This window comes from Chrysochloris asiatica, unplaced genomic scaffold (genome assembly GCF_000296735.1).
Source record: "Chrysochloris asiatica unplaced genomic scaffold, ChrAsi1.0 scaffold00043, whole genome shotgun sequence".
NCBI lineage: Eukaryota > Metazoa > Chordata > Mammalia > Afrosoricida > Chrysochloridae > Chrysochloris > Chrysochloris asiatica.
Window position 1 is genome coordinate 20,630,771 of NW_006408561.1, and position 13,333 is coordinate 20,644,103.

At 38.3% G+C, this 13,333-nt stretch overlaps 1 protein-coding gene across 1 annotated transcript in view; it reads left to right on the forward strand.

Moving 5' to 3' along the window:
- The first annotated feature begins 5,601 nt into the window (after positions 1–5,601).
- Positions 5,602–13,333, forward strand: part of FNDC3B (fibronectin type III domain containing 3B) — a 339,753-nt gene continuing 332,021 nt past the window's right edge. The window contains exon 1 of the mRNA XM_006861842.1: positions 5,602–5,613. The gene's annotated coding sequence lies outside the window, so the exon portion shown is untranslated. The remainder of the gene's footprint in view (positions 5,614–13,333) is intronic.

Consider the following 13,333-nt stretch of genomic DNA (forward strand, 5'->3'; position numbering starts at 1 on the left):
GTTGAGTTGTGGTGTTGGAGGAGAATACTAAAAGTGCCATGGACTGCCAAAAGAACCAATAGATCTGTTTTGGAAGAAGTGCAGCCAGAGAGCTCCTTGGAGGCCAGGATGGCTAAGCTTTGTATCTCATATTTTGGACATATTGTCAGGAGAGAACAGTCGCTGGAGAAGGATGTCATGCTGGTAAGATGGAGGGTCAGAGAAAAAGAGGAAGACCCCCAATGAGATGGATCAGCCAGGTGGCATCATTGATGGCGTCAAGTGTGGCAGCGGTGGTGGGGTTGGCCCAGGATGGGACATTGTTTCGTTCTGCTGTGCATGGGGTTGCTATGAGTCGGTTCTGACTCAATGGCACCTGACAACAACAACAGTAGTGTTTCTGAGGAACATCTGGTGAGCTGGAACTGCCAACCTTGTGGTTCAAACTGACTTTGAGCTCTAAAAATAGAATAATAAAATACATTTTGGATTCTGCTAAACAAGAATCAAAATGTCATTCAGTCAAACACCTATACATGGGGCTTCAAAGAGTTCCCCCCCAAATTCCATTATCTTTTAGTTCTACTTTCTGTGAACTTTTTGAAGCCCCCTCAAATTACAGGTAAAAAAAACTGAGGCATGGCGACTCTTACCCAGGAACAGCTGTTGTGCCACAGCCGTGACAAGCAGTGGGAACTTTGTCAGTGCTATGGAGACTTCAGGTGGTGATGGCGTCCGAAGGCTGGGTGACAAGTGGACTTCTCTTTCTGAGACAGTGGAGAGCTTGTCTTCCAACTTCTCAGCTACCTTTACCCTATGCAGCTTGACGTAGATGGGTAGCGAGATGGAAAGTCTAGATCAGAAAGGAAGTGACTGTTTCCACTCACTAACTACAATTCTCTGTAGTTTTTACCCTCACTGCCCTATCAAAAAAGCCATCTTAAAAAAACCTAAAAACATGCTCCAAAGTTCACTGAAAATACATATGTTCATTTACTTTCATCCTTTGAAACATGTGGCAAAGATCGTTTATGTATGTATGAGAATAAGGGTTTGTTGTTGTTTAGTGCCATCAAGTTGGTTATGACTCCTAGTGACCCTGTATAGGGTTTCCGAGGAGTGACTGGTGAGTTTGAACTGCTGACCTTGCAGTTCAAACTGACCTTGTAGACCAGTACTTTATCCTGCAGCACCACACCAGGACTCTCCTTGTAGATTACATCTGTGTGATACCAGTATGGGGTGTGAGGTTTATTGTGATCTGACTGTACTTTGTATCTAGGTATTCCAGTAGAAATGTCTAAGTAGGTCTACAAACGTGTTTAAACACCATTTAAAAAACAAGAAGCAAAAGCAAACAAACCTTTGGTTAGTAAACTTTTAGTGGATAGGCCCCCTTTTTAGTTAGTATTTGTAAAATTTAGGTTTATTTATGTGTAAATGGGCATCTGAGGTCAAGAGCTTGTGTGTTTATAGTGATGTAATTTTTTCCCTTTCTAGTTTTTGTTTCTGTAAAGATTTGTGGTATGTTGAAAGACTATGGAAACAACTTGTGCATATTAATGAGGGAGTATGAAAGTGGCCTCAAATTACTCATATTTTGCATACACTTAGCTATGTAGCATTTACCACTTTACCGTTTAAGAAATGACCTTAACCCAGTAGAGAAGTTCTGGATTGCCACAAGACTGTGCTTTGCCATTTAAGTTGTTGTTAAGTGCTGTTGAGTCTTTTTCTCACTCACAGTGACCTTATATAGTTAGGGTTTCCAAGGAGCAGCTGGTGGGTTTGAACTGCTGATCTTGTGGTTCACAGTCCAGTGCTGATCCTACAGTACCACACCAGGAGTCCATGCTTTGCCATTTAGGCAGAGCCAAAAAATAAAAATAAAAAGTATGCATTCTTAAGGGAAGGTATTATATGTTAAGATTACTTGATATCTTCTGCTTTCCAGAAAGCTGTGGTATCGTACTGGTTATTAGTCTACTGCTAACCTTAAGTTCAGCAGTTCGAAACTACCAGCTCTTCTACAGGAGAAAGATGAGGCTGTCTTCGCCCATAAAGATTTAGAGCCTCAGAAGCCCTCTATAGGTTGCTATGAGTTGTAACCGATTCCACAGGGCATAACTACCACTACAACCATCTGCTCGGTAGAAGACAGTGGACAGCTATTTTTTGATTTGTTGCTTGAGCCATTTGTTACTTATTTAATCCATGGTTGCCTTTTTTTAAATTGGAAAAAAAAATCCATTTCATAGGATTTATCCATGTATTTAAATGTTCTGAACGAATTCTCCTATGTTTATAATTGGATGCAAAAGCAAGAATGTTTTTAAGGTTAGAACTTTTCAGACAACTGTGATTTAACTTCACTAATGAACACATACCAGACAAGAAGACAAATTCCAGACTATTTGTGCCTCGACCAACCAGCTGGGCACATACCTCCAGGTATTGCTCATGTCTCAAGAGGTTGTTCTGCATGAACAATTATCACCACTCCTTCTTTCATTCAAGTGGCAAGCCGTGGCAAGAGTCTTTCTTGCACAGCTGTATAGAACTCAGCTGTAAAATTAGATTCACTGGCATAAAAAACATTGTGATTACCATCTTTGCTCAATACTTTCGTTTTTTTTCAGTGTTTTGCTTAGATTTTTTTCCCTCCTATGAATCAGGGACAGGATATATTCATACACATAAGGGAAGCTAGCATTTTTATTAGAACTTGAATAGACCTCTCTTTTTAAGCTTTCGTTTACTCTGGAGTAAGTAGGTAATTGCTATTTGAAACGATCAGTTCAGATCAGAAAGGAACCGATAATTTTGTCATTTAATAAAAGAAAAGGTGAATCACTCCAGTGTAGAACTAATTATTGACACACCATGGAATACAACTCAGATCTTCCCAATGCTTACTAATATTTCAGTCTCCCCTTTCCCCATAGCATACTGTTCTTTGAGCTGTTTGTAGCAGTTGCTGTTCTGACTCACAGCGTTCCTGTGTGTGGTTTCCATGGAGCGGTCTGTTTGAACCGCCAACCTTGGGGTTAGCAGTCCAGTGCTTTTCCTACAGTGCCACACCAGTTGTTGTTGTTGTTAAGTGCCGTCGAGTCGGTTCCGACCCATAGCGACCCTGTACAGGGTTTCCAAGGCTGTAAATCTTTACGGGAGTAGAAAACCTCATCTTTCTCCCGCGGAGCCGCTGGTAGTTTCGAACCGCTGACCTTAAGGTTCGCAGCCCGATTCGTAACCACTAAGGCACTGTCAATTCTAATAAAAGTCATGTCCTTCTCCATATCACCCTCCCCATCACCTGTATTTGATTTTCAAAAAAAGTGAAGGGTTAACAAAAAAACCCCAACAAAACCCACAGAGTTTGGGGGCAGTGTTTTCTGGTGCTGAATGCCTTCTCATGGCTGCCCAAAATGTTCAGGAGAGAGCAGTTGCAGGAAAAGCATTAACACCATCCCCAGAGTTTCTGGTGTCCAGTGACAGTAGCCCACCTTCAGGTTCCAAATGGATACATGCTAATTCCTGAGGTAGTGCCCAGGGCAATGGTTTCCTGTTACTGGGAAAGAAAACCACCCTTTCACAGTTGCAGGGAGGTGATAGAAGTACTCTGGTGTGTGTTGATGGGTGAGCAAATTTCCCCCCAAATTTCAGAGCTAAAGAAGATTGCTTTGTGCTTGTTTTATTTTAATCATCCTCCCCCCACCTCTTTGCACTTCATTGATGCTATTGGTGTTTCCATAGTAATTATCAAAAGAGTTTCTAGCTTTGCTGGGCAGGTTAGAAATGACATTTTCATGGTTTTTAGGTCTTGAAACATCATCCAGGTAGTTACTTTTCAAAGCATGGAGCAAGAAGGATAGGAGACTTTCTGGGTGAGGAAATAAAAGAGCAAAGGACACTTTGAGGACACATTAGTTATAGGAATGTGTACAACAACCTTTCTTTTTCTCTTTCTCCTTCTGTCTCCCTCCCTCTTTCCTTCCCTCTCCCTTCTTCTCTTGGGTAGGCTGCACGTTTAGAATGGTGTGAGTCCTTGGGACTGATGGCATATACAAGGAGATTTCCAAACAATTGTGGAAAAATGGAATGAAATTTGCTGGAATTTTCCCACGGAGTTTTTGAAGCTCCCTTATATACATAATATACCCCCAAATGAGGAAGGCTTATTAAGGCAGTTCGTTGGGTTTTTTTTTTCCTTCCACCTGTCCTGCCTCTCTTCCTGTGCTATCTGATTTTCTGTCAAATTGATGACATTTGAGAATTGTTTTAAAAAATCACCACAGTGGTTTAAACAAATGTAAATCAATTATATAAAGGTTTATTTGCTATAATTGAGTTTTGTTAGGCATGTGCTTTATATTGGAAGCCATTTAGAAGCTAGTCCTGTAATCAGTCATAAAATAACTGTCTGATATATACATATGTATGTATATAGCCCTTAAAAAAACAACAACAACAAAAAAAACATTTCCCTGTTGTTAGTCCCTCTTGTCCAGTGCAACTCATAATGACCCTATGTACAACAGAAACACTGGAAACACTACCTGGTCCTTCGCCACCCTCAAAAGTGTTGCAGTGTTTGAGCCCATTGTTGCAGCCATGGTGTCAGTATATCTCATTTAGGGTTTTCCTCTTAAAAAAGTTTTTTTTTTAACCAAGCATGATGTCCTTTTCCAGGGACTGGTCCTTCCTGTTAACTTCCCTACCCTTAAGCAAATACAGTAAAAAAGAGCCTGTTTTATGTAATTCAGTGTGGATTTTTTTTTGTGTGTGTGAAATTGACCACTGATTTTTTTTTTTTTTTGTGAAATTGACCACTGATTTTTTTTTGTGTGTGTGAAATTGACCACTGATTTTTTTTTTTTCTTCTCTCTGCCCTCACTGAATGGAAGAAAAGTTTTATTTTCTTGTTGCTAGTATTAATGGCTAGGATATTTCTCTTGAGTATGTTTGTGGTGATTTTCTGAAACTTGACTCATAATAGATCATTGTTAGAAATCAATGGGAAGTTTTTATAGAAAAGGACATTTTCTTGATGTATGAAGGAAGTTATGGTTTTACTAATGTGCCTTGACAATATGTTCTTCAATCAATAGAATTAACATGTTGTAAGCAAAATATCTACATGCTGTTGAGATCCTGTGAAGGTGACTGGTAAATCAACATTTTATTTGGAAAGATATTAAGCTTTTGGAATATATGAATTCATGATCAACTTTAGTGATATGAATTTTGAACAGCCTACTATTAGACTATTTGTTATTGTTAAGTGCTGTCCAGTTGTTCAGACTCATAGCGACCTTGTCTAGGGTTTCCAAGGAGCAGCTGATGCCTTTGAACCACCGACCTTGAAATTAGCAGTCCAGTGTGAGTTTCTGATGCTGTAAATCTTCCTGAAGCAGAAGACCTCATCTTTCTTTGTCACACAGAGCAGCTGATGGATTTGAACTGCCGAGTTTGTGTTTAGCAGTCCATATGTACCCATTTGGTTTCTGAAAGTGCATTTGGGTTGGCACATGGAAACTAAAAGTTAAAAACGGATTCCCATCATTCTTCTTTTTGGTTCCCTTACCCTATCTACTTTGTAAGCATTTCCTTGGGGTAGTCAAGAGGCTGGATGGGGTGTTCATAAAGTGAGCTGGAGAGTCTGTATTTCAGGTTATCTGTGCTTGAATGCAGTGAGTACAGTAGGCTCTTTGGTTCTGATGGTTATACTCTGCTCCTTTTGATGGTGGTATATTTCTTTCTGTCATCTGAAACTAATTTGTATACTGTAATGGTAACTCACATCTTGAATTAATGTAAGGAGATTTGGGTCATTGGCCCACAGAGTGAGGACTAGGACATTTTGTTACTAATTTGAAGGCCAGGTTCACAGACTTAAAAACTCTCCCAACAGTGATTAGGGCTTTGTGTTTTGTTTTTTAAGTAAGAAATTCTTCCTAGTGTATAGTTGCTTTCTCTGGCCTTTGAAAATGGATTTGTAGTTCAATTCTGAGGCTCTTCATACATGTGTTTGACCAATAGGTTTCTGAGTATTTCTGACCAAAATAACCTGGACAAACTTTTTTAGAGTTGGAGTAGGGGGAGCAAAGTAGAAAAATTAAAAATCCAGTTGCCTAGAGAAAAGTGAAAACTAGAGACCCTTTATAATACTCTTTTAAAATAAAGTTTTCTTTAAAAGCTTTGGGGCCTGCTTGGATGTAATTAAATGTCTTACTAACAGTAAGTGTCTGTTCATTTTGTTTCCAGAGTGCCTGTGCCCACCCCTGCTATTAGCGCTGGCATTCCTATTGGTAACTCTCTGCCTTGCTAGTAGGTAACCAAGGACGTGCTCTCTTAGGAGAGAGGAAGTTAACCACAAATGTTCGTGTGGCATCCTATCCCTGTCAATCAAAATAATAGAACTGGCTGGGCCTAAAGTACTTACGGTTTTAGTGTTAGGATGTGTGGTTGGGGGAGTGGCTGTGTGGGCCTGTGGTTGTTACCAAATTCTTTGAAATGGAAGTGTGGGTTACAGCAGAATAAAGACTAGAAGAGAAACCTTGGAGCACTGTGTGAAGAATTAGGTTAGAGGATTAAAAAAATGTGTTCTAGTAGAGATAATCTATTTTTCCATTTGTTTATGGAGCACTGTGTGAAGAATAAAAGTTCAGAGGATTACAAAAATGTGTTTTAGTAGAGATAATAAATTTTTCCATTGGTTTATTCTGATGAGTTTTGCAGCACATTTATTCTTCATGCAGCAGTTTATAAGTTTAATGTGTTGGCAAAGTGTAGTGGTCTAAAGGATGGATTTGTTACAAGATTGTTCACGTGTATGAGTGTGCACGCGCATTTGTGGCTATGTGGGTGTGAAACTGCCTTGAATAAAATGGACTGAGCTCTGTGGTAGACTTAGCCAGCTCAGGTCCAAGAGAAAAGGAACACAGACCAAGAAAATGAATGATTCCGCAGAATACTGTCTCATGAGACTTTCAGACAGAAATATAAAACGGCTATGCTGCCATTATCCGAGGCCACATCTGACAGACTTTGTGACACTCACAACTGATACTCACCAAAGAAGATGGTGCAGGGTACGTGGAGGCGCTTCTGAAACCAGAGACCATTCTGGTCTATATGTTTATTTAATTCTGTTTTACAGATTGAAGCAGCAATTTTAGGACTTGGCCCTGAGGTTTTAGGGAATGTGATTAACAGACTGCTTGATCAGAAAGAGAGAATAATTCAAGCACAAGAACTCAAAGAGGGGTGAATTTCTTTGGATATGTAAGGCTCAAATGCTTTAGTTACCTAGTATATTACCTTATGACAACACAAAATTATGGCTCACAACAAACCAAATCTCTATGAAAAGATAAAGCTGTAACTACTTTGTTCTTTGACAGAGCAACAAAATCTATAATTTAGATGATTATTAGATGTGTTTAGATCATTGCAAGTGAAGTAGATGTTTGTCCTTAAAGTTAACTGCATGGATGCTAAGCCTTTCACATTCATTACATCATCCTTTTATTCTGTTTGAAAGTTTTGTTGACTTGCTTCAAGTATGTCACATTCCCAGGTGTCCACAAAGCAGCTACGATGAGCCACACCTGCTGTGATTTGAGAGTATACATGTAGTTTTGTCTAGGCGACCTATCAAAACAGGAGACTGACTTAAGGGGAGCTGTCACCATTAATGATTGATGACGATGCCCACTTAACCTTCTTTAACTGTCAGTTTTGGGTTGTGTGTTTCCCCAGGTGACATCCTGGTTGATTTTCCATTTGAATTTGGAAAACCCACTGCTCTCCCCCTCCATCACTGTGAATATCCATAAAAGAACCACCGTAGCTCTTCAGTATAGTGCTTAGGTAATTCTCCCTGACCTTTTCTGTTGTCCTTTATAATAAAGTCCATGTCACTAAGTTGTTTTTATTCTATGATGATTTCAAGAGGTAGCTTGGTAGGTTGTTGTCTAGTTTAATAGACTTTTTCTTGCATGTTGTGAGGAGGTGGCGTCGAGTCATTTCTGGATCGTGCTGAACTTAAGAACAACAGAATGAAACACTGCCCGCTCCTGCACCATCCTCATAATTGATACGTTTGAGCCCATTGTTGGAGCCATTGTGTCAATACATCTTGTTGCGGGTCTTCCTCTTTTACACTGACTATTTATTTTTCCAAGCATAATGTCCTTCTCCAGGGACTGGTCCCTCCTGTTAACATGTCCACAGTATGTGAGACACACTGTCTGCAACCTTGCTTCCAAAGAGCATTTTGGCTGTACTTCTTCTATGACAGAGAAAAGGAGAGCTGTAATTGTCACAGTGACATGACAGCAGGTGTCCTTTAATTCCTCCATGGACAGAAGTGAGGTAAAGGTGAAGAGAACCTGGGCTATTGCTTCAAACCTAAATGCTTATGCCCAGGCTCCTAGTCTGTATGGTTGCCCTAATTACACAACTTGTGATTTCGTAGCAACATTCAGTAAAACATTAAATTTAAGAAGGGCCTGTGTCATAGCATCAAACCAAGGAAGAGTACCCATTATTTCTTTGCACAGTAGGAGGATAAAGTATAAAATTATTTGACCTTCTTAAAATCAAATAGAGATATCATGATGCTATCAGCGAAATTATCTTTTGTTAATTTTTCTATAGATGAATCTGCTTTCTTCATTAGGATAAGCTTTTGGACTACGGTTTTGTACTTTTATTTGCTTTGTTGTTGTTGTTAAGTGCCATTGAGTCGGTTACGACCCTGTATAGGGTTTCCGAGGAGTGACTGGTGAGCTTGAACCACTGGTCTTACAGTTCAAACGGCTTTGCAGTCTGGCGGCTTTGCAGTCTGGCACATTAACGCACAGTGCCACACCAGGACTCGGGAACTGAGTAATTGCTTAATGAAACAGTATGATGGTACTATTAACACCGAATTATGAGATCTTTTGTTATAGAATTTGCTTCCCTATTTGGGACAAAACTTCATTGTTTGGTGCTTAAAGAAATTAGTTTCTCCAAATGGGGTTATTAATGAAGTGTAACATTTTACCTCCTTGAAATTTTTTCAAGTTTATAATCTCTTGAGTGGACTTTATACATTACTTGATAACTTCCAAGTAAGAATTTTTTTTTAAAGGGAACTAATGAAGTATATTTAATGTTCAGAATGGGGGTGTTTGTAAAGAAATATTTTTATTACATACATCTAAGATAAAAATTGAGCTCGAGCAGCATAGTTCTTATGAATTGGGGTGGTAATCTCATGGTCAGCAGTTCAAAATTACCAAGGGTGAAAGATGAGACTTTCTACTCCCATAAAGATTTACCGCCTTGGAGACCCTATTATACGGTTGCTATGAGTCGGAATTGACTCCACAGCATAACCATCAACCATAAAATTGAGAGAACCATTAAAAGATTTGTGTCACTGTTTTGTCTAACTTGCTTATAATTAACTCATTGAATAATAAAAGATTGACTGACCAAATGCCCTTAGATTTCAAATTTTGTAGAACTTTCTTAGTGAATGATAAGAATTTCAACTGTAAAGTATATGGCAATTTGTTTATAAAGTATGTAAAACATTGTATGTATGTGTGTATGCATACCTTTCTTTGTGCTGTTAACTTTTTTGGTCATGAATTTTAAGCATAATTGAGTGACATGGGAATGTTTCGTAAAGAACACATTCTAGTTCTAAATAGGAATTCTTTGTTATTTCCTTCCTATTGAACTGAAAAGTTAAATGTTTGTGACAAGAACTATTATGGACTGAAAGTGGGTTTTGTGTTTTTTGAATACATGTGTGAGTATTATTTGTTCTCTGGAAGCAAAAATGGAATGTAATTATAGCCCTATTTTGCACAAGGTGCCATGGGTACTATTTGAGATACAGGCAAGCTTAAAATACACAGAAGTGATAAAAGATGTTGACATACAACAAATTATTTGCTAGTTAACAAAAACAATGGGGGAGAGGGAACTAGAATGATCAAATTAATAATAAAACCAGTAATTTGCATTATAGATCATTCTCTTTTGCTTACCTGCTTGGATTAACTGCTTGTGACCACTATTTTGACTCCAGTGAAAGAGGCATGCTGTATTTAGGAGTAAAAATTATGGATGGTTGTGACCATTTGTGTGTCAGTTTATGTACTTTGGTGATCTACATGTTGCTATAATGACTAGACGGCACTTTAACAACAACAACATTGCTGGAAAGTATGCCGCAGGTGTTAAAATGCCAGCAGGATCACTTTTGATGGACAGGTTTCAGCAAAACTTCCAGATTAAGATAGAATTTCCAGACAAATATAGATTGAGGAGACAGACCTGGTGATCTACTTCTGAAAATACTGGTCAGCGAAAACTTTATGAATAGCAGTGGAAGATTGTCTGATGTAGTGTAGTGTCTTTTTTTCAACAACATAAATAGAGACTATGTGGTATTCTAGGATAGGCACTGCACTGCAAGGTTGGTTTAAGTCACAAGGTCAGAAACTCTGTTCATGGTCGTGATGAGTCAGAATGTACAACAACTTAACAACAGCATACATGTCAGCCTTAACAACAGCATACATGACAGCCTTAACAACAGCATACATGTCAGCACTTAACAACAGCATACATGTCAGCCTCAGAGAGGATGGATTACACAGAAATAAAACACAAGAATCAACTGAACTGCATCAGTGGAAAGAGAATGTGGAGAAGCATAATGTCATCAGTTAGAACAAGGTCAGGGGCTGACGGTGGAATAGACCATCATCAACTGTTTCTAAGCAAGTTCAGGTTGAAACTGAAGAAAATTAAAACAAGTCCATGAGAGCCAAAGTATGACCTTGACCAGAGGCCATTCCACGAATAGAGTTGATGTGTTGAACACTACTTACTGAAGACCAGAGAAGTTCTGGGATAACATCATACATGAAGAATGCAAGAGATCATTTAAAAGACAGAAAAGAAAAAAAAAAGACCAAAATGGATATCAGAAGAGACTCTAAAACTTACTCTTGGACATAGAGAAGCTATGGCAGTAGAAGAAATGAGGAAGCAAAAGAACTAAACAGAAAATATCAAAGGACAATTCAAGAAGGCAAAGTCAAGTTTTATAATGAAATGTATAAAACCTTTGAGTTCCAAAACCAAAGGGAAGAGAATGCTTAACACTTCTCAAGTGAAAAAAGCTGAAGAAAGCAACTCAAGACAAAACTTGCAATACTGAAGATTTCTATGGACAAAGTATTAAATGATGCAGAAAGCATCAAAAGAAGAGGGAAGGAATATACCAATCACTGTGCCAAAAAGAATTGGTCACCTCAGGAAGTAGATATGATCAAGAACCAATAGTATTCAAGGAAGAAATCCAATGTGCACTGCAAGCATTGGTGAAAGACAGGTCTCCAGAAATGGACAGAATACCAATTGAGATGTTTCAACAAATGGATGCAATGCTTATTATTCCAATAAATTTGGAAGACAGGTACCCGATCAGCCAACTGTTAGAGATCCATATTTGTGTCCATTCCAAAGAATGTGGAAAATATCAAATTGTATCATTAATATCACATGCAAGTAAAATTTTGCTGAAGATAATTTAAAAACAGCTGAAACAGTACATTGACAGGGAGCTACCAGGAATTCAAAAGGGGATGTGGAACGAGGGATGTCATTGCTGAGGTCAGGTAGATCTTGGCTGAAAACACATTACTAGAAAGATGTTTACTATCCTGAGTCATTTGACTGGGTGGGTCAGAACAAATTTTGAGCGACATTGAGAAGCTTGGGAATTTCATAACTCTTTAATTGTTCATGCAGAACCTGCACATAGGCAAAGAGTTTTTTTTTTTTTTTAAACATACTCTGTGGTTTAAAGTCAGGAAAAATGTATGCCAGAGTTATATCTTTTCATCGTTTTTATTCGATCTATATGCTGACCAAATAATCTGAGAAATTGAGCTATCAGGAAGAACATTTTATTGGGATTAGAGGTAGACTCACCTACAACCTGCGATACTTAGACGTAACAACCTTACTTCCTGAACAAACAAGAGATAAAGCACTTACTGGTTGAGCTCAAAGACTGTTGCCTTAGAGGTGGATTATACCTAAACCTAAAGAAAACAAAAATCCTCTCGATTGGACCAATAAATAACATCATGATAAATGAACAAAAGATTGAAATTGTCAGGGTTTATTTTGCTTGGACCCACAATCAATGTGCATTGAAGCAGCAGTCAAAAAAAAAATCAACCTTTGTATTGCATGAGGCAAATTGCAAAAGACTTCTTCCAAGTGAATTTATTGTGAATTGAATACTAGTTTACATGGGAGAACATCGGTTTTATCCTTATTGTTTCATTGCAATTATTACAAGTCTCCTCTGTGCATCATCATTCAACAGTATTTGCTTCTGGTCCCTCTGTTTGTTTGTTTGTTTGAGGGGAGTGTAAACAAAAACACTGAGAAATATAAATCATTTAAATGAGTCACCTCATATGCATGGGAAAGCTGGGCAATGAATGAAGAAGGTTGAAGAAGAATTGTGGTTACAAAGGATAATAAGTATGCTGCCAGAAGAATGTGCAAATCTGTCTTGAAAAAAGCACAATCAGAGTACTAATTGAAAAGATGGCGAGACTTCATCTCTTGTGTTTTGGTCATGTTATCAGGATAGCATGCTTGATAAACAGAGTCAGTGAACAGGAAAACCCTCAGCAAAATGGATTGATGGGCTCAGTGGCTATAATATGTTTGGCCCCTTTGCCTTCTCATAATGTAATCCCATTTTATCTTCAGACATACCCTATTCTTCAAACCAAAAACCAGTGACTCTTTATTGATTTCAACTCATGGTGATTTCATGTGTGCCAGAGTAGAACTGTGTTCCATGAGTTTTCAGTTTTCAGCTGATTTTTCAAAGTAGATTACCATGCTTTTCTTCTAAGGTGCTTCTGGATGGAATTGAACCTCCCACCTTTCTGTTAATAGCTGAGCTTGTTAACAATTTTTACTAGCACATGTTTTTAAAATTTATATGTAGATGACAAAGCTGCACAAGAGAGAGAGCTGACACTTTGGAAGCATAGGTCTTTTGTAATTTTGCTCACTTGTGTTTCTTGCCTTTGCTCTGCACCTTATGGGACCTAGGAGAATAACATTCTATGATTAGAATACTTTGAATTTCAGCCTCCTTCTTGACCAAACATTTATATTGTTAGTATGTTATATTAAGCTGATTTATGTGGGCCTGTGTCTTTTTTTTTTTTTTAACTTTTTATTGTGACTAGAGTAAAGATTCACAGACAAGATCATCAGTTTTACATTCATCAAACACCTGTGTCCTTTT